The following is a 19,243-nucleotide window of genomic DNA, read 5'->3' on the forward strand; positions in this document are numbered from 1 at the left end:
GGCCTCTCCTTAGGGGTGTCTGTCTGTCCACCGCTTTGGATGTGCGAGTCACATGTCTGTTTCCTCATGACAAGGAGTTACATCTCAGTGGAACTAAAAAAGCGCCCGCTGTGCCCCACTGAATGGCAGGGGCTGTCACCCCTCTCACTGCCCCGAGGCTGGTGTACTAGACGCTTTGGCATCCACTCTGATTCACTCTGCTCACCCTTGCACATGGCTGGATAGCGTGAGCCCCAGGTCTTCTCACGTCCTCATCTTTCTAGGGAATGCTCAAAGACAGACAGTCCTTTTCTCACTGCTCACTCTGAGCAACTCCCAAGAAGAAACAACACTTAGAACTGTGCTGATGACATTGGGTGTCTCAGAAATTACAGGGGAAGATATTTTTAAGAGACAAGGCTTCATGCCTTATAAGTTAAAATTTCTCTCTCAGAAGCGTCCTGTTCTGAAGCATACTTCATTCTTCCTGCTGAATGCTATACCCCCCTTTTCCTCCAAGCCCCCCCCACAAGTGCCATCCTCATTATAACCTATTTTGTGGGAAGCTCTGATCTGCTGAAAAAGAAGAAAGGCAAAGTACGTGTGTTCATGCACACACAGACTTGAGAAAAGCCTTTCCATTTCTGAAATCCCATGACTCATTTTTATGCAAAATTATCTACTGGGGAAAAAAACCACTTTTTTGGTCATGGTGCATTATAGTCATTTCTAGAAAGGAGAGCATCTAATTTTTGCCATTTTTGGCATGCATAAATGACTGACTTCATGGAAATGGCACAGTCCTCCCCGATGTAAAAATAAACTGAATTTGAGCTTGTACATCTTGCAAGTCCAGTCTAGCTAGTCCTGGGCAAAGAAAGTAGAGTGGAAAAAGTGAGAGAGTTTTCTGATTTGGGTTTCTTCTGTTTGGGAAATTAAATAATTATATGTGCATATATATAATATAAATAATTATAAATAATTGAAAAGTCAATTTTCCGTGATTTCAGGTTTAAACATCTGTAGTAATACCTGCTCATTATATGGACATAATGGACACATTTGATATGTTTTTACTTGCACATCAAGAGGTAACATTTTTTTCCTGAGCAATACTTGTATTTTGTATCCTAGGAGAGCAAAGCCACACTTGCTCTTGGTGGAACTCCTCTGCAAAGGCGTTGTTTGCTTATTTTTCTGTTTTGATGACTGTCCTCCATTTTTTATGGCTTTCCCTTCCAGAATCATCTACCTTTACCCAGGATATAGTTGGAATTTTCTTGAAAAAGAGGATCCAGATTTTGAGCTTCAGGCAGCTCTGAGATGCACAGTGCTGCTGTGAGTTAGCAGGACATTAGAAGCTTGATACTGGGTTACAAGTGCAGGCCACTGTTCATTTTGCAAGGAAGGAAATGTAGATGAGGGTATTATCTGCCAGCCTGCCCCCAGACAGATCCTTGGTCGGTTTCTCAATGATTTGTCAAATAGGAGAAAGTAAGGTTGAATTGTAAAAACAAGTTTGTCACAATATACTCTAAAAGAAATAGCATTGGGGCCCGGCACGGTGGCGCAAGTGGTTAAAGGTCCTCGCCTTGCACGCCCGGGATCCCATATGGGCGCCGGTTCTAATCCCGGCAGCCCCGCTTCCCTTCCAGCTCCCTGCCTGTGGCCTGGGAAAGCAGTCAAGGACGGCCCAAAGCTTTGGGAACCTGCGCCCGCGTGGGAGACCCGGAAGAGGCTCCTGGCTTCGGATCGGCATAGTATCGGCCCGTTGTGCTCACTTGGGGAGTGAATCATCGGATGGAAGATCTTCCTCTCTGTCTCTCCTCTCTGTATATCCGCCTTTCCAATGAAAAAATAATAAAAATAAATCTTTAAAAAAAAGAAATAGCATTTTATAATGTTGAACTTGAAAATGAGATTGACATTATTACTAATCATGTCCTTAGTGGATTTTTAAAAATCTTTTATTTATTTTTTGGAAAGTCAGATGTACAGAGAGAAAGATCTTTCATCTGCTGGTTCATTCCCCAAGTGGCTGCAGTAGCTGGAGCTTAGCCGATCCGAAGCCAGGAGCTTCTTCCTGGTCTCCCACACAAGTGCAGTGTCCCAAGGCTTAGGGCTGTCCTCAACTGCTTTCCCAGGCCACAAGCAGGGAGCTGGATGGGAAGTGGAGCAGCCTGGTATGAACCGGTGAACACATGGGATCCTGGTGCGTGCAAGACGAGGACTTAGCCGCTAGGCTCCTGCTTTTGGCTCTCTTTGTTATGTTGAGCTTATACAATGCAAAAGAGATTGGCAATATTGCTAATATGTCTTTAGTGGATTTTGTTTAATACATAGAGGAAATGGATTTCTGGTAAGTACAAATTTTTTACATAAGGTTCCTTTAGATCAGGGTTTCTCAAAATATGACCTAGGGACCACTGAGGCTCCAGATCCCTTCTATCAAGCCTGTTTTTATGTATTGATGCGTCTATTCATCCATATGTCCATAACGGTTACTGCAGTGCTGTTCCCTGATCTGTGTGCAGTGGCCTTTTCCAGGAGCTCCGCACTGTGTGACGTTCCAACACACTACATGCCGAAGCAAATATAGGAGTGCAGCTGCTTTCTGTTAACCTAAAACTGAAGAGATTTGTGCCATTCTTCTCACCTTGTGTGACTGCAGTATTCTTATAGCTGACAAATACACCTATACCTGGTTTATTTCCTCAGCAAGCTGTTCTTTTTCAAAACATGGTGAAGACCCCATATCCTCCTGATATGTAGCATGCCCCTACAGTAACAGATTAAACTGTAGGAGCCACTGTGATGCCCTATTCCCCTTTGGCTTCCATGCCAACGAGTGCCAGCCTTCCTGGTGTGCTCCTGACTTTTAACTGGGTCTTTTTAAGAAATGATTAGAAACATTTGTTACACATCACAAAGAACTTTAGCGATTTGCCTAACTTGGTCCTACTGGACTTCATCTGTCAGGTCAGTGCATAGCACAAGTGTGAGGTCCATCTTGTTACAAGTTTTGTACTGGTACCATCCTGGCTGTTACTGGTCATGGAGGCTAGTGTGCCTGTTTGAGTTTGCTTGCCCAAACCTCAGCCTTCTGCCCTAGCAAAGTGGGTAGAACAGGATAAGCCCACAATATTTGGATAAGCTCTTTTGAACTTCTGGTGGAAAGCCATTTTTATGAGGCAGTTGTTCTGTGTTAACACCAGAGACAGCTCCTAGTAGATTTTCTCAGAACATGTTTCAGACATCGGTAATGGCAGGGGTGACCCAAACTATATCGTAAAATCCCAGGAACCGCAGGACGCTTCAAAGGGGGATGGAGCAAAAGCTCACCTCTCATATCCTGGCCAAAAAGTACTGTAGCCACCCTTCCTGAGGATTGCCAGAGTGGACAGAAGGCTGGGCTCATCTGTTCCCCAGACTTCACAGGTTGACCCCCAGCAACATGAGCAGCGAAGTAATAACCAAGCACCTGCCCACTCCTAAGGCGTAATGGGCAGGACAAACCACGTGTAAAGTGTTTTGTTTCTCTTTGTGAAAAGATGCGAACTATGGAGCTTTTTTATGTTTGTTGACGGGCACCGTTGATTAGTTTTCTTAGTTTTCAATGTGGGATACTCAGATCCAGTTGCTTTAGGTACTAAAGGTAAATTAACCAAAGGGATGTGTTTGAAATATGTATTTGTTTTAGAGGAAGAAAGACAGACAACACTTCCATTTGCTGGTCCTTTGCCCAAATACAGCAACTGAGCTTGGACCAAGCCTGAAGCAGAAGTCAGAAAGTCAGTCCGAATCTTCTCCGTGGGTACTGGGAGCCCAAGTGCTTGAGCCGTTGCTGTTGCCTCCCAGGTGCCCACTGGCAGGAAGCGGAAAGGGGGCACTAGCACCAGGGACTCAAGCCAAGCACTTGGACATGAGCTTCAGGTGTCTAAGCCAACATACCAACCACCAGGCCAAGTGCCCTTCCCTAGGTCGAGTTCCTGCTCTTGGTATCGTTGCCTTAGTTTTCTGTAGACACAGTTGTAGTTTATCCTCAAATGCTTTATGTACTTTCAATTTCTACTATGCTAAGATTCTTAACTTTTTACTTATTTTCTTTTATATTGGAAAGACAGATATACAGAGAGCAGGAGAGACAGAAAGATTTCCCATCCACTGGTTCACTCCCCAAGTGAACCTCAATGACCAAAGCTGAGCCGATCCCAAGCCAGTAGCTAGGAGCTTCTTCCAGGTCTCCCATGTACTACAAGATCCCAAGGCTTTGGGCCGTCCTCGACTGCCTTCCCAGGCCGCAAGCAGGGAGCTGGATGGGAAGCAGGGCCTCCAGGATATGAACTGGCACCCATATAGAATCCTGGCGCATGCAAGGTGAGGGCTTTAGCCACTAGGCTACCATGCTGGGCCCTATTTTTTTAATTTCCATTTTAATAAAGTTCCTATTAATAATTTACCCATAAATTTCTCTCTGTCAGATCATGTTTAAGATTGCATTAGATAATTTACTAGGATCCTTATTATTATTAATATTCTCCCCTAGGTCTCCCCTGCTCCTATATCTACTGGTTATTATTCTCTGGATCTACTATTGAGCTATTTCTTCTGAGTTTCTTTCTTCACTCATTTTTTTTGTCTTTTTCTTGATGAATAGGCAGTGCTCAGATGCTTGGTGATTCCTGACTATGTGCTACTCCTATGGGAAGTTGAGGCACTAGAGCTGCACGGGGAGCTGAGGGTCAAGGAGCTGTGGGGAAGAGTGTGCGGGGGGCTCCACCGTGGGACCCAGGATGCTGGTCTCCTATCAAGGAGCAAGCTGGGTGTAGGGAGGGAGCGGACCCACAGATCTAACTGCTTCTTGCACTGACTTGGGACTGCCTTCTTGCTTTTACCAGTTCTACCTGCCTCCCTGGTCCTCTGTATGCCCAGGCCTTCAGGCTTACTCAAAATGCATCAGCTCCCTGCCCCATGGCTCCTCCTTCTGGCTCGCATGCCAGCACCGTGTTTCTTAGTGTCTGAAGCAATGATGACACCTCTCGGTGCCCTCTGGGCTCATGCTGTGTAGACCCCTTTGCTCACATGTTAAAGGACTCTCTGGATTAGAAGTCCTGTAACTTAGTCTTTCCACTAATTCATTCATCCTTTCTTGATGCACTTTCTACCTCCTAACAAAGCTCTGAATTGGTATGGTTTTACTGAAATTCATATCTGTTATTTTTCAAAATACATTTATTTTTATTGGAAAGGTAAATCAGATTTAAAGAGAGAAGGAGAGACAGAAAGGTCATCCACCCTCTGGTTCACCCCCCAAATGTCCGCGATGGCCGGAGCTGAGCCGGTCCAGAGCCTTGAGTTTGTTCCAGGTCTCCCACGTGGTTACAGGGTCCCGAAGCTTTGGGCCATCCTCTACTTCTTTTCCAAGCCACAAGCAGAGAGCTGGGGGGAGAAGTGGAGCAGCTAGAACATGAACCGGCACCCTTATGGGATCCTGGTGCTTGCAGGATGATTTATTTAGCCGTGCTCGCTTCGGCAGCACATATACTAAATTTGGAACGATACAGAGAAGATTAGCATGGCCCCTGCACTAGGATGACACGCAGGATGATTTAGCCATTGACCCATCATGCTGAGCCCTGTATCTTATTTCTGTTCTAACAGTCTTTATTGTTTTGGTGGTGGCATCATTGCTCCCATTTTTAAGCTTGTGCTATATTCCAGGTATGGCTCTCTGTACCTCACACGTATGATCTCATTTCATCTTTGCAACCACTTTTGAACAGCACCTGCTTAGGGCATTCTGTGTGCCCTATTTACCAGAAACATTTCGAATGCCTCTGGTGAGAAACCTTTGCCAATCCAAACCCAGCTTTGAGTCTGGTGTTGGCCTTTAATCTCTCATTCTGTGTGTTGTAAAGAAACAGGTTGTGGAAGGCTCTTGTCAGATCCCAGGAACATGAAAGAAACAGCACACCCGAGGGTAGTGACATGGCCCTGTCACCACCCCTCATTGAACCATAAAAGCTATTCAGAGGGGCTGGCAGCTGGCGAGCGAGTGTGCTTAGATCCTGGGTGCTGATGGGTGTTTTGTAGTTTCCAAGGGAAGTTGCTGAAAGTTTTCTTATCTTGACACTCCAAGGGCAAGAGGTCTTTCTTCAAAGGGAAGCCCTTGTTTCAGGGAAATGTAGAAAGAACATAAAATCACCATTCTTACCCAATTCTGGAGAATAAATGGGAAGGAACAATGTGGCAACCATGTAAAAAACAGGCATTTGAAGGAATCTGGAAGGGGCTCCCTGCAGTACTGTGATACAAAAGAAAGGGGCCTGGGAGGGGCCAGCCAGTCGTCCTTACTGTTGCGTGCTCTTGGCTGTCACCTGGGCAGGGGTTTTCCGCTCTGAACCTCACTGCAGTGAGATTCCTTCCACTCATGAGACAGGGATGAAAATGCCCGCCTCAGTGGATGGCTGTGTGGCTTCAGTTATGTGATATATACGGAGGCACTTGCGAAAGTTCATGAAAGTGGTGTTTATATATTTATACACACATAGTAAAGGTTCATATATGTGTTTGTTTATTTGAAAGACAACATCACAGATAGAGGGAGAGTCAAAGGAAAGAGATCTTCGATCTGCTGGGTTACCCACCAGGTGACCAAATGTAAGCCAGGAGCCAGGATCTTCATCCAGGTCTCCCATGTCAGGGCAGGGCCCCAGGGGCTTAGACTATCTGCTGCTGCTGCTTTCCAAGGTACATTAGCAGGGAGCTAGATGGGAAGCAGAGCAGCCTGGACACAAACTGGTACCCAAAAAGGTTGGTGTCACAGGTGAGGCTTTACCCACTGTGGTACAACACAGACCCCAGAATAAGTTTCTTCTGATGCAAAAATAAATAAGTAGATTTAAATCCATGTATTTGAAGGGTGTTAAAAAAATTTCTTGGTGGGCCCAGTGCAATAGCCTAGTAGCTAAAGTCCTCGCCTTGCACACACCGGGATCCCAAATGGGTGCCGGTTCATATACCAGAGGCCCCGCTTCTCATCCAGCTCCCTGCTTGTGACCTGTGAATGTAGTTGAGGACAGCCCAAAGCCTTGTGCCCTACACCCATGAGGATGACCTGGAAGTAGCTCCTGGCTCCTGGCTTCAAATCAGCTCGGCTCAGCTCCAGCCATTGCAGCCGTTTCGTGAATGAATCAACGGATAGATCTTCCTCTCTGTCTCTCCTCTCTGTATATCTAACTTTGCAATAAAAATAAATTAAAAAAAATTTTTTTTGGAAAATGTATATTACAAATGCATAGACTTCAAAATTCTTTTACCCCAAAGTAAACATCTTTTAATTCTATTTTCTATACATTTTAGGAAAAAAAAAATCTCTTATCTAGCACTTAATCTGCGGATAGTCAGACAGGGCACAAGAAATGATATTTGAGGGGCAGCTCTTCTTGATCATAGGACAGTGAGCAGAATTCCAGCAGCAGACTGCCGGTAGATAGCCCCTCACTCCCTCCTGCACGCTCATGCAGACCACTCTGGCCCTAAGACAAAGAGTTCAGATGCTTTACAGTTTTTTTCCTCTCTTCTTATTTCATTTCTTCACACAGAATACATAGTTAAATTGAGGCCTGCCGACCTGGTCAGGCTTGCCAGGCAGCGGGCCTCACCTGGGGCTCAGCCCTGTGTGCAGGAACCTCCCTGGAAAAGGTGTGCAGAGGCCACGAACTTGCTCTGAACCCACTTGCAAAGAGCAGGTGATCCCAAACTATTGTTAGTGTCTGCTGTAAATGATATGCCTCTGGGTTCGAGCAGAGTTCAGCCAAGAGTCCCACATGACATGGAAATCTGTCCTGGAGCCAGTTTTGTCGGGTAAAAATTATGAAGCGAGTGTCTCTCAACATTGGCATCTGTTGTCTGCCGAGGGTCAGACGGCCGAGAATGATGACCTACGGAAATCAGGATGGGGCGCGCTGCCCTGGGACAGCTGACAGACCTTTTCAGCCACTGTTGCTCATCCAGTTTTCTGATAAACAGCTCTGAAAGCATTACGTGGCTTGGAAGGCATTCTTCAAAAATGGTTGTATTTTCCAGGCGCATGACAGTCGGCCGCTAGTTTTGTTTCAGTGTTTTGAGTTGTAGAATCAAATTTTCTCCAGCAGGGCTGGTGGAACTGCTGAGAGCTTGTCTGCCTGACTCCTGCCAGGCCAGTCCCCAACAGTATGCTCATGTTGGTCGATCGGGGTTCCCTGTGGCTGTTTTTTCTTTCTTTCTTTCTTCTTCATCTTTTTTTTTTTCTTTTCTTTTTAGGGGGAAAAAAAGGGCTCTTGGATTCAAGGCTAAGAGTTCAAGAGAAAAATTTTCTTTGATTTCTAGTTAGGCATGCTGGAGTCTAATGTTGCTTTCATCAGGTTCCGTCTATTTCATAATTTCTGCATAATGAAAGTAGAGAAAAAAAGTTTGGATTATTATACTGCTTTGAGCCTTTGAAAGTGAACTTTATCCAGATTGTGTTCATTTCCTAATGTATTTCAAGCCTCAATTTCCCACTTGTCCTTCCCCCAGAAATGTAATTCCTGTCACCTTTTGGGTGGGCCTCCTAGGAAATTGTCAGTGTCACTAGGGCAGGAAGTTTGCCCTTAGATGAATATCATTCAGGTCCAGAATTTCATTTAGGACGTGGACTTAATCTGGACCGTATCATAAGTACACAATGTTCTAGCAATGGATTTTTTTTTTTTTACTTGAGAGGCCGAGAGGGAGAGGCAACGAGTGAGAACTCCATTTGCTAGCTTACTCTTCCAGTGCCTGCATGGACGAGGGCGAGGCTGGGCCCAACCCCAGAGCTCTGGGAGCCATCGCTGTTGCTTCCCCAGGTCTGCGTTATTAGGAACCTATAGTTAGGAGCCCAAGGGAGACCTCAAACATCGTGTGGAATATGTATATATTTATAACCAGGTTTTAACTGCTGTGATGAGCGTGTGCTCCTAATGACAGATAGTTTTAAATACCTGTTTCAAGTCTACTATACTATAGATTTTTATTTAACTTTCTTGGTGGACTTCATGAAATTTTCATCTTATTCCCGAAATGTGGTAGAACTAATGAACTTGTGAGGAGCCTCATTCTGACTTCGTGTGGTGAAATGACAGTGGCTCACACTGAACTGGTCGGCGTCGGCTCGTTCCTTCTGGACTCAGATCTCCTGGGTGGGCTCTCTGCAGGTTCCCATTGGGTCTTGCCGGCAGCTTGACTTCTTGGCAAGAGAATGAGGTTACATGCAAATCCTGAGAGCAGGACCCTGGCTCCAGCCCTGGCAGTACTCTGCTCTGTGGTTTTACTTAGCTTCTAGCCTTTCCCCACTAGCAGAGGGGGCTGGTTGTCCGTACCTCGTCATGTCTGTGTGGCTGAGATGAACTCCCTGCAAGAGTGCCTCCTACTTAGGCTGGCTTTGCCATCAGAGGCAAACTGGATATTGAGATAAAGAAAGCCAAAGTAGGGGACCTGGCTTGGTAACTTAGCGGCTAAAGTCCTCGCCTTACATGTGCACACCAGGATCCCATATGGGTGCTGGTTCTAGTCCAGCAACCCCGCTTCCCATCCAGCTCCTTGCTTGTGGCCTGGGAAGGCAGGCGAGGATGGCCTGAGGCCTTGGGACCCTACACCTGCGTGGGAGACCTGGAGAAGGCTCCAGGCTTCTGGCTTGCAATCAGCTCAGCTCTGGCTGTTGCGGTCACTTGGGGAGTGAATCAGCAGATGGAAGATCTTCCTTTCTTTCTCTCCTCCTCTCTGTGTATCTGACTTTCCAATAAAAATAAACTTAAAAAAAAAAAGCCCAGCTGGAACAAATGAAGTTTACAATGTTTGTTAGAAATAAAAAGACACAGTTTAATCGATTCTTTTGTAGCCTGAGAGCCCAGACCTACCCCCCAGTGGGGCTTAGCGCCATTTAAGCTGCTTACATCTAGTTTCCAGTGGAGGAACTATGTGACCACGTCTGCCTTGTCACTGGTTCACCCCTCCCTCTGCCTTTACCTCTGGAAAGACAACAGAGCATCTGCGTCCATGACAGGTTGGGCCACATGGAAGGAGCGTCCCAGCACCTCCTGCCCAGAATGTGACATGTGGGGAACCTGCTGAAAATGGGCCATTTCCCAGATGCCCTGTCCTCAGCGAGATGCTCATGTTCCTAACACTGTCTGCTAGCTACAGATCAAGAAATCAGTGTTTAAAAAGGCAAAAAACAACTTTGACTTCAGAGGCATTTTGTATAGGAAGGAATGTACATGTTTTGAGAAAGCAAATTCTAAAACATATCTTCCTTTAGTTGCTGAACACCGAACATGTATCAGATTAGAGCTGGATAGCCGAGTCTGCCTTGCTGCAGACCTTGGCTGTGCTGGGTAGCTCATGGAGAAGGCTGCTCACAGCCTGCAGCCAAGTGTGCACAGCACTGAGTCTGCTGGTGGGCGCTATTCTTGTGTATGCTGGCTGCAGATCCTGTTTTTAAATAACTCGTGTTTCTACATTTTTCAGTTTGGCCTCCTTGTTTACTTATGATTATATGTTCCTGGAATATTGTAATGAAAGCAATTCTGAGATAGGAAAGTTCGACAGGAAGTGGGGGCATTGAGGTCACTGTTTATAAGTTTTCAAAATCTGTTTTTGGCCCATGATGGGATCTCATTCCCAGGGGTAGGTCCAGTTTTTCAAACTTTAATGTATCAAAGGCTTTTACTGCATCTGGGATCGCAGTGGGCCAAAGTGGGCCTCTAGGAGCTCTTGTGTTACACACCCACGACCTAAGGGGGACCGGATTCACTTGTTTGAGTTAACATAACCTGTGCGATAACGTGTGTGCAGATGCTGCGTAGATTGTCCCAGGAGATGTGAGGTTTTATTATGACTTCTGAACATGCGTGTGGGTAACTGGAGACAGCTGGGACAGATTAGACTTTCTGTCTAAGAACTCCCTCAGTGAGCCTACCTGCCTTCTCTGTGTCCTGACGTCCTGGCTAAGTGATTCTCTCCAACACCGTCTGCCTAGCAAACCAGAACAAATAGCCTACAGAAGAATGACACAGGCAAAGGAGTCTGCGTAGCAGCGTGGTGACCTGTTCGTTCATTCCTGGCACTTGCTGTCTTCCCCAACTGTCCCCACCCACAAGGCACTTTAGGCTTTAGAAGGACAAATTCACTAACTTGGCTTTATAAACATCAGCTTGGTGCACAAGGAAACCTTGTGAGGAACGTGCACAAACATGTTTATAGTTTCCATTCAGAAGCATGTGATTGCTTTGAATGAGGAAGTGTGACTTTTCACCTTCTGATTCAACTAGGGTCTGATTTGAAAAAGACCACTGGCTTCCCTGGACCCCAACCAGAGAAGTCTGTCTCTGCCCAAATATGAAAAAACAGCCTGTGCACAGGTAATTGCTGGTGTGGGACTTCTTTGTTATTAAAAGAGAGAGAGAGTTAGGGAGAGACAGAGAGGTCTTCATCTGCAGATTCACTCCCAAGGCAGCCGCAGTGACCGGAGTTGGGCCCGTCTGACCCCAGGAGCCAGGAGCTTCTTCCGGGTCTCCCCCAGGAATGTCAGGGCCCAGGCACTTGAACCATCTCCCATTGCTTTCCCGGTACATTAACAGCCGGATTGGAAGTGGAGCAACAAGACACCAACTGGTACCCATGTGAGATACTAGCATCACAGGCAGTGGCTTTACGTGCTCCACCACAATAGCCAGCTCCCTGTTTTATTTTTAAACAGTTCTTGGGCCCTGCTCTAGAAGAGGGTCAGGATAGCTGCAGGAAGCCATTCTCCGAGAGGACAGTGGCTCCCTTCGGGACTTCCCCACCTGATCCTGTTAGCATGTCTTTGGTTTGTTTTTCTCTCGCTTGAACCTTTTTAGAAGAGTTCTAGTTAGCCATTTCTGACTCACTGTTCAACCCAGTAGCCTCATTTTAACAGTCAGGTCGACAGGACACCAGATATGCAGAGCTGGAGACTCACCCCCACCCTCCCACATGGGGTCCGTAGTGGCTCGTAAGGGGACTTGTCGAAGGACATCCTCTGTGGGAGCTGAAAGAGGTACTCTGTTCCTGGGGTGAGCTCTAAGGCTGAAGTAGAGAGCAAGTGGAGCAATCGGGCCAGTCCTGTGCTCGGGACTGTCTCCTGTTTAATCCCGTAAAAGCAAGTCCCCTCTAAACACCGCCCTTCCAGACGCACATGCACACATGTGCACATTCCCATACAAGTACCCACGGGGCTCACTTTTGTAGTCAAGAGCTGAAAAATCACTTATTTTTTCTGTGTTAAGAATAAAAGCAGCTTATAGCTAATGCATACATCCCTGTCTTGTGTACAGCCTGCGAAGACTAGGGGAAGGCTGCCTTCGCTGTATTAGGAGCCTCCCATCCTCCCACCCCCCCAGTTCTCCTCCCTTCCCCCCCCGGAAAATCCCAGAGTTCAAATGGAGTTGCACTGCGTGGGGACTTTGTGGCTGCTTTACAGAAAGTTTGTCAGGAATCAGCCTGAAGATTTTGCTTTGCTGAGAACAAAGTGAAATCGTACATTCAAGAGCAGCCCGGGGCCTATATATAGTGGCCCAGGGCCTGCTGGGATAGGGTTTTACACTTGGGCTGTCCTTTTGCCCTTCCACTGAACTCTTTTCATTTCAGTCATGAGCAAACAGTCAGTGCCTGAACTAACAACCCTGCAGTCGGCCGGAGCAGGGCTCGCTTACAGTACCCAACAAAGGGAGGGAGGGCCGCGTGGGCCGGCCCAGGCCGAGGAATGCGGCTTCAGGGTTCTGCTCCATAAATTTAACCAGCACGACGAAAAGGAGATAATATGAGCCTTCGTGATGATCTGAAAGGGGGAGGTTCTGTGTCCCATTGATTGCGGTCTGGCCCAGTGCCAGGCCCAAGCCTGACCGACAGTTGAACCATATCGTTAAGGCGTGTAATACAGCTCGAGTCTTGTACTGCCGCCAATGAGTACATATCCACAGGGCAAAAGTTTATAAAGAGTTGAGGCCGTCCTGCTTAACCCTCTCACACTGCATGTAATAGACCCAGCTGCCATTCAGAGCGTGCCCATCTGAGGTCATCTAGGGAAGCTCGCAAGGTCCCTTGCTTGCAGCAGAGCTTGTTGAGGCGGGAAGAGGGAGCAGCGCCTTCCCCAGGAGGCTCAGCCAGGCAGGCCGCCTCCCTCCCCCAGCCAGAAATGGGACACCAGTGGGCTTTCTTCAGAGGAGCTGGCTGTTTGCAGTATAATGTTGCTGAAGGAAGCAGGCCTGACACAACAGGAAACCTACCCGTCTCCGAGGAGGCCGTGCTGGTGGCAGAGGTGGAGGGGTGCCCGGGGCAGGCCCTTGCTCAGCTGCCAACACCCGGCGATGCTGCCCCCTCAGAGGGAAGCCTGGATGCTGAAGGCAAGCTGCTGGGAGGCCATCCCCTGGGTCAACCTTGTAGCCCAGCAGTCTGTCCCTGGCAGGCGGACCATAGGGGCTGTGTTCCCTTCACCAGCAAGGACATGTGCAAGTAGCTAGCTTGTGCCAACAAGGCCCCAAAGTAGCCTTGGCACGGTGCAGCCTGCCCCAAGTAAGGCCGACCAACAAGGACTGCTCGGAAAGGCTAAGGAGAAGTGGACCAGGGGGTTGTTAGTCATGCTGTCAGCCTGTCACATCTTTTGGCCAAACCAGAGACCTGCCTGTGCACTCTCCATGCTGAGAAGCAAGACGTGTATATGCGTCACTGCCTGTCCACAAGGAAGGAGGTGTCGTGGGGAGCCCTGTGTTTTGGATGACGATATAACAGCTTGTGTTGAACATACACTGTTCTAAGCACATTACTGTCATTAGTACTTAATCCTCACAAGAACCAAGTAAGGCAAGAGCAGATAGGAAAGTTAAGGCACAAAACAGTTATATAGTGTTTGTAAGATCTCAGAAGGAATATGAGAGGCAGCTGGAATTTGGACCTAGCAGTGTGGACACAGAGCACAGGTCCTTCTGCCTTCCGTGCCGCTTCTGGGTCATCTCTTGGTCTCTTCCACCAAAGGAACCCAGGATTCAAGTCAGAGCCATCTCCCAGGTCTTACATTTCCTTCCTCTTGATTCTTGGACATGGAAGGTAGGGGTTGGATGTCTGCATATTGCCAAGAAGGTTTGAGAAAAGACATAGACGCAGCTAACAGGTAAATACACCATCCAGGGGGGTGAGGGGAGCTTACAGCATTCTCCTACCCACTGTGAGCCCAAACAGTTCACATGGGGGACACACCATTGCTGGGATGCTGAGAACGGATGGGTGGATGGATGGATGGATGGAGCATGGATAGACGGACAGACGGACAGACAGATGGGTGAATGAAGAGTTCCTGGCCAAAGGCTTTCTGAGCCATACAACGGAGGGCCTGAGTTTGAGGAGACCTGGCTTGTTGCTGCCAGCAGGGAGAGCTGGGGTACTGAACTGTACGCCCTTGGCCTTTCCCACTCACAAACCACAATGGCCATACTCATTTGGAATTTACCGTTCTGCAAAATAGCAGTGACACTTCCTGGTCCATCCTGGACTTTGCCATCTAGCCAAGATCATCTTCGGCACCTAGGCCCTCTGACACACATTGCAGCAGGCTCAGCAGTCACTAATGTGTTTGCACCCCATAGCCTCATTTTGGTGATCAGGGAGAACTTGTATTTTTGTTGATATTGTGGAACCTGGGGTTCTCAAGGGACGATAAGAAGCTGAAGAAATTGTCAGATTCTGCATTTGTTTTGCTTTTTGTGGTCAAGGTACTTTATTAGAGCCTAGAGATGGGCTCTGGTAGGAAGCCATGGGCTGGAGCTAAATTGTGATCTCCATTAAAGGATTGCTAAACCCAAGGTGCAGGAAACCTGGGTACCAGGTGACATTTAAAGGATTCCTGTTTTCTTTTTTATTTTGGGGGGAGGTGTCTCTCTTCAAGTAGTTCAGATTAAATTGTATGAAGACATCTTGTTTCTCCTTGAATTTTTTTGGTCCCGCTTAACAGTGACTAAAGATACTGTGCCTTAGCCAGATGATTCACTAAATGAAATTCGTAGAAATCCTTATCTGCCAAAATCTAAAGGCTGATAGCACCAGAAAGTTCTGCTGCTCTTTGTGACACACAGGACATCTGGTTCCAGCCGCTTGGACCTGAGTGATCTTAACAAAAGCGACTAACAAAAGGCGGTGACCAGGGAGTCGCCTGCATGTCACTCAGTCTCCTTCGTCAGCATCAGGATTGTTCAGGGATTGCCTGCCTGCGTTGCTCCACCCAAAGAACCTGACCTTAGGACAAGCATAAGCTGGCCCTCCCATCTGCCCCTGGGTCCAGGAACAGAAAGAAACCCTCAGGGTGAGGAGAGGCCTGATGGCCTAGGTGAGCAGGACGCTGAGCTCTAGGCTGGCAACACTTGTTTGCTTGAGGCGCAAAGGCAGGAAGGCTACTGCTGTTCACTTCCTTACCCAAAAGCCTGTGCCTCCATGCCCAGAGAGGCCGCTTGGGGAAAGCAGTGGCTGGTACCCAAACCAAGAAGACTTTGCTCTGCTCTTACCTCTCTCCGAAAGGGTCCGGCATCTTTCCCCTCTGCCTCCTGGCTCCTAGCAACTTCTAACACATTTTGAATACACCGCTTTCCTTAGACCTGTAGAGGCAGCACCCTGATCCAACAGTTTAAACAGATTTATTCTTGTTGGTTCTTGTTTCCTAGAGGGACAGATGCTCTCTGGAGGTCGCATGTCAGTCCAAGGGGTAACTCCTATTCTTCGGAAGGCATAGGAATTCACCCCAAGTCCTCCCTTTCATTTTGTAATTTCCTACCACTTGGACCATGGATTCTGCTTTCACAGGGGATGGGGAGAAGAGAACACTGCAAAGCAGAGTTGGCTGGGTATCTGAGCCAGCCTGTCTTTCAGGTTGCACTTCACCCCAGTGAGAATCAGAATATGCTCCTTCACTGTAGTGGGGCTGCAGCTGGAAAACCTCAAAATCCATTCCAGGTTTTGTCTCTCTGGGTTACCAGGAAGAGAATTAGGGTGAGCTGAGAGGTGATGTACTTCGGCCCTCGCTTGGAAGTAACTGTCTTGCCTTCAGGGCTCTTTGAGAAGAATGCTGGGATTGCCTTGGTCCATGGTGGCCTTGCCTGCACCTCTCACTCAGTCAGAGGTGTGAGCTGTGTGCCATGTAAGCAAGAGAAGCTGTGTCTGTTCCCTCTCGCAAAAAGCAAAACCCGCAGATGCCCTTCAGATTAGCAAACTATGTCTCAGGCCTTTCCCTCCTTCCCCCAATCCAGGATAGGGCATGGCCAGGCTGCCTAGCCTTGAGAAACAGCATAGAAAGCAATAGTCGCCGTATGGCCGTTCCTCTTGAGAAATCTCCACTGAACCCTTGCTTTGTTCAAGAGAAAACTATCCCTTAGACCCAGTACAATAGCCTGGTGGCTAAACCCTCACCTTGCATGCACCAGGATTCTATATGGGTGCTGGTTCATATCCTGGCTGCTCCTTGCTTGTGGCCTGGAAAAGCAATAGAGGATGGCCCAAAGCCTTGGGACTCTGTCCCTGCATGGGAGACCCAGAAGAAGCTCCTGGCTTTGAATCAGCTCAGCTCTGGCTGTTGCAGTCACTTGGAGAGTGCGCCAGCAGATGGAAAACCTTTTGCTCTGTGTCTCCTTCTCCCTCTAGATCTGCCTGAAAGGGGGAGGGGTGGGCAGTGAGGTAGCCTAGCGGCTGAAGTCCTCACCCTGCATGTGCCAGGATCCCATATGGGCACCAGTTCATATCCTGGCTGCTCTGCTTCCCTTCCAACTCCCTGCTTGTGGCCTGGGAAAGCTGTCAAGAATGGCCCAAAGCCTTGGGACCCTGTACTGTGTGGGAGACCTGGAAGAAGATCGTAGCTCCTGGCTTCAGATCAGCTTAGCTCCAATTGTTGCAGCCACTTGGGGAGTGAACCATTGTGGCCACTTGGGAAATGAATCATTGGATGGAAGATCTTTCTCCCTGTCTCTCCTGCTCTTTGCATATCTGACTTTCCAATAAAAATAAACAAGTCTTTAAAAGAGAGAGAGAGAAGAAAGCTATTCCTGATTATGCGTGGCTGTTCTCATGTCTTTCCTGGTCTGTACTGTGTCCCTGCTTTATACAGTAAATAGTGATAGAAATTTACAGTCATCCATGCTTTTGATTCTAAATTTACTTTAGACGTTGATGTTTGTGCCAGGGTAGTTCCCAAATCTTTTTCTAAATTCTTTTTAAACTTGTATTTATTTATTTTCATGTTTATTTGAAAGGGAGAGAGATTTTTCAATTTACTGGTCCATTCCGTGACAGCCATGGCTAATCCAGTTTAAAGCCCAGAATTCAGCCTGAATCTCCCAAGTGAGCAGAAGGGACTAAGCACTTGAAGCATCAGCTGCTGCCTTCCAGGGCGCCCAAGAGCAGGAAGCTGGCTCAGAAGAGGAGTTGTCAGGCCAGTGTTGTGCGTAGTGCGTCACCAGCTCCAATACCTGCATCCCTTATGCATTCCAGTTCCAATGCTGATTGCTCTACTTCAGGTCCAGTTCCCTACTAATACGGCTGAGGAAGAAGTAGAAGATGATCCAAGTGCTTGGGCCTGTCACCTCTGTGGGACCTGGCTTTGGCCTGGCTCAGCCGCATGGATTGCAGCTGTTTCAGGAAGTGAACCAGTAGGGAGGGAGGAAGGGTGTGTGGTGTGCGTATGTGTCCATGTGTCCCTGTCTCTGGACCTCTGCCTTTCAAATAAATAATAAGTCTTTAAAAAGAGAAGAAGAGCTGGATTATCTAGGATTCATAGCAGGCAGTCTGATATGGGATATGGGTATTCCAAGCAGTTACTTGACTACTGTGTAAAACACCCACCTCCACTTTTTTTTTTATTATTTTTTTTTTATTGGAAAGGCGGATATACAGAGAGGAAGATCTTCCGTCCGATGATTCACTCCCCAAGTGAGCACAACGGCCGATGCTATGCTGATCCGAAGCCAGGAGCCTCTTCCGGGTCTCCCACACGGGTGCAGGGTCCCAAAGCTTTGGGCCTCGACTGCTCTCCCGGGCCACAGGCAGGGAGCTGGAAGGGAAACGGGGCTGCTGGGATAGAACCGGCGCCCATATGGGATCCCGGGCGTGCAAGGCGAGGACCTTAACCACTGCGCCACCGCCGGGCCCCACCTCCACTTTTAAAACTTAATTTTGTTAAAAAAGTGTGTACAAAGATAGACTGTTTTCAGAATATTTATAATATACGAGCACTTGCTCCAAAGACTGCTTGAATTCTCTTTTAGCAAGTCAGTGTGAACACCTCTATTATTCCCACTTTAAAGAATGAAAGAAGAACTCTGTGCCACTGGGTACTGACAGTCTCTCCAAGGTTAACAATGGGAACCCTTCCACAATCCGTACGTATGTTTGTTTACACACAGAGACACATGTGATTCCACTCTAATGAAAGTGCAGATATTGATAGCAAGCTTTTTTTCACTCAACTATGACTATGGAAATCATTCTTAACATATGTACAATAATTAATTCTACATTTACCACAGAGTATTTACCTAGTCTCCTGAAACTTTTTTGCTAATTGTAAGCATCTTCTACATATGAGGGTACTTCAGAAAGCTCTTGGAAATGAAATTTGGGGTACAAAAAAAGGTTTTGAAATCCATATATAAAAGAGGCTTCAATAAAAACAAAAAGAAAAAAAGCAGCTTCAAAAAATTCATGGAATACATACTATGGAAAAGCTACATATGCATTTCAAAATCTTTGTACTAAAAGTAAACCTATCCTTTAATTCCATTTTTATGAACTTTTTGAAGAACTCTCATCTATACTTTCATGCTTGTGTAATTCCTTAAGGTAAATTTCTAAAACTACAATTGGTGGCTTTAGTAGTATATGCATTTTCTGTTTTGAAACACATTAGTAGTCTTCTCAGGGGCAGCACTGTAGTGGCATAATGGGAAAAGCCATACCCTGCAATGCTAGAATCCCATATGGGTGCTAGTTCATGCCCCAGCTACTCCACTTCCAATCTCTGTTAATGGCCAGAAAAGCAATGGAAGGAGGTCTAAGCATTTGGGCTCCTGCCACCCACATGGGGAACTCAGATGAAGCTATTAGCTTTAACCTGGCCCAGTGCTAGCCATTGCAGCCATCTGGGGAATGAACTAGCAAAAGTACAATGCTGGAATCCCGTATTGGCACCAGTTTCATCCAGTTCTAGCTG

At 47.1% G+C, this 19,243-nt stretch overlaps 1 protein-coding gene and 1 non-coding gene across 4 annotated transcripts in view; both read left to right on the forward strand.

Moving 5' to 3' along the window:
- Positions 1 to 19,243, forward strand: part of VPS13D (vacuolar protein sorting 13 homolog D) — a 245,173-nt gene that overhangs the window by 201,087 nt on the left and 24,843 nt on the right. The gene's annotated exons all lie outside the window — the stretch shown is intronic.
- Positions 5,500 to 5,607, forward strand: LOC121161579. The gene has a single exon (XR_005884691.1). It is a non-coding gene; the product is annotated as a U6 spliceosomal RNA (small nuclear RNA).

The sequence above is a fragment of the Ochotona curzoniae genome, unplaced genomic scaffold, assembly GCF_017591425.1.
Source record: "Ochotona curzoniae isolate NIBS_2020 unplaced genomic scaffold, NIBS_Ocur_1.0 contig_4792, whole genome shotgun sequence".
NCBI classification, from domain to species: Eukaryota; Metazoa; Chordata; class Mammalia; order Lagomorpha; family Ochotonidae; genus Ochotona; species Ochotona curzoniae.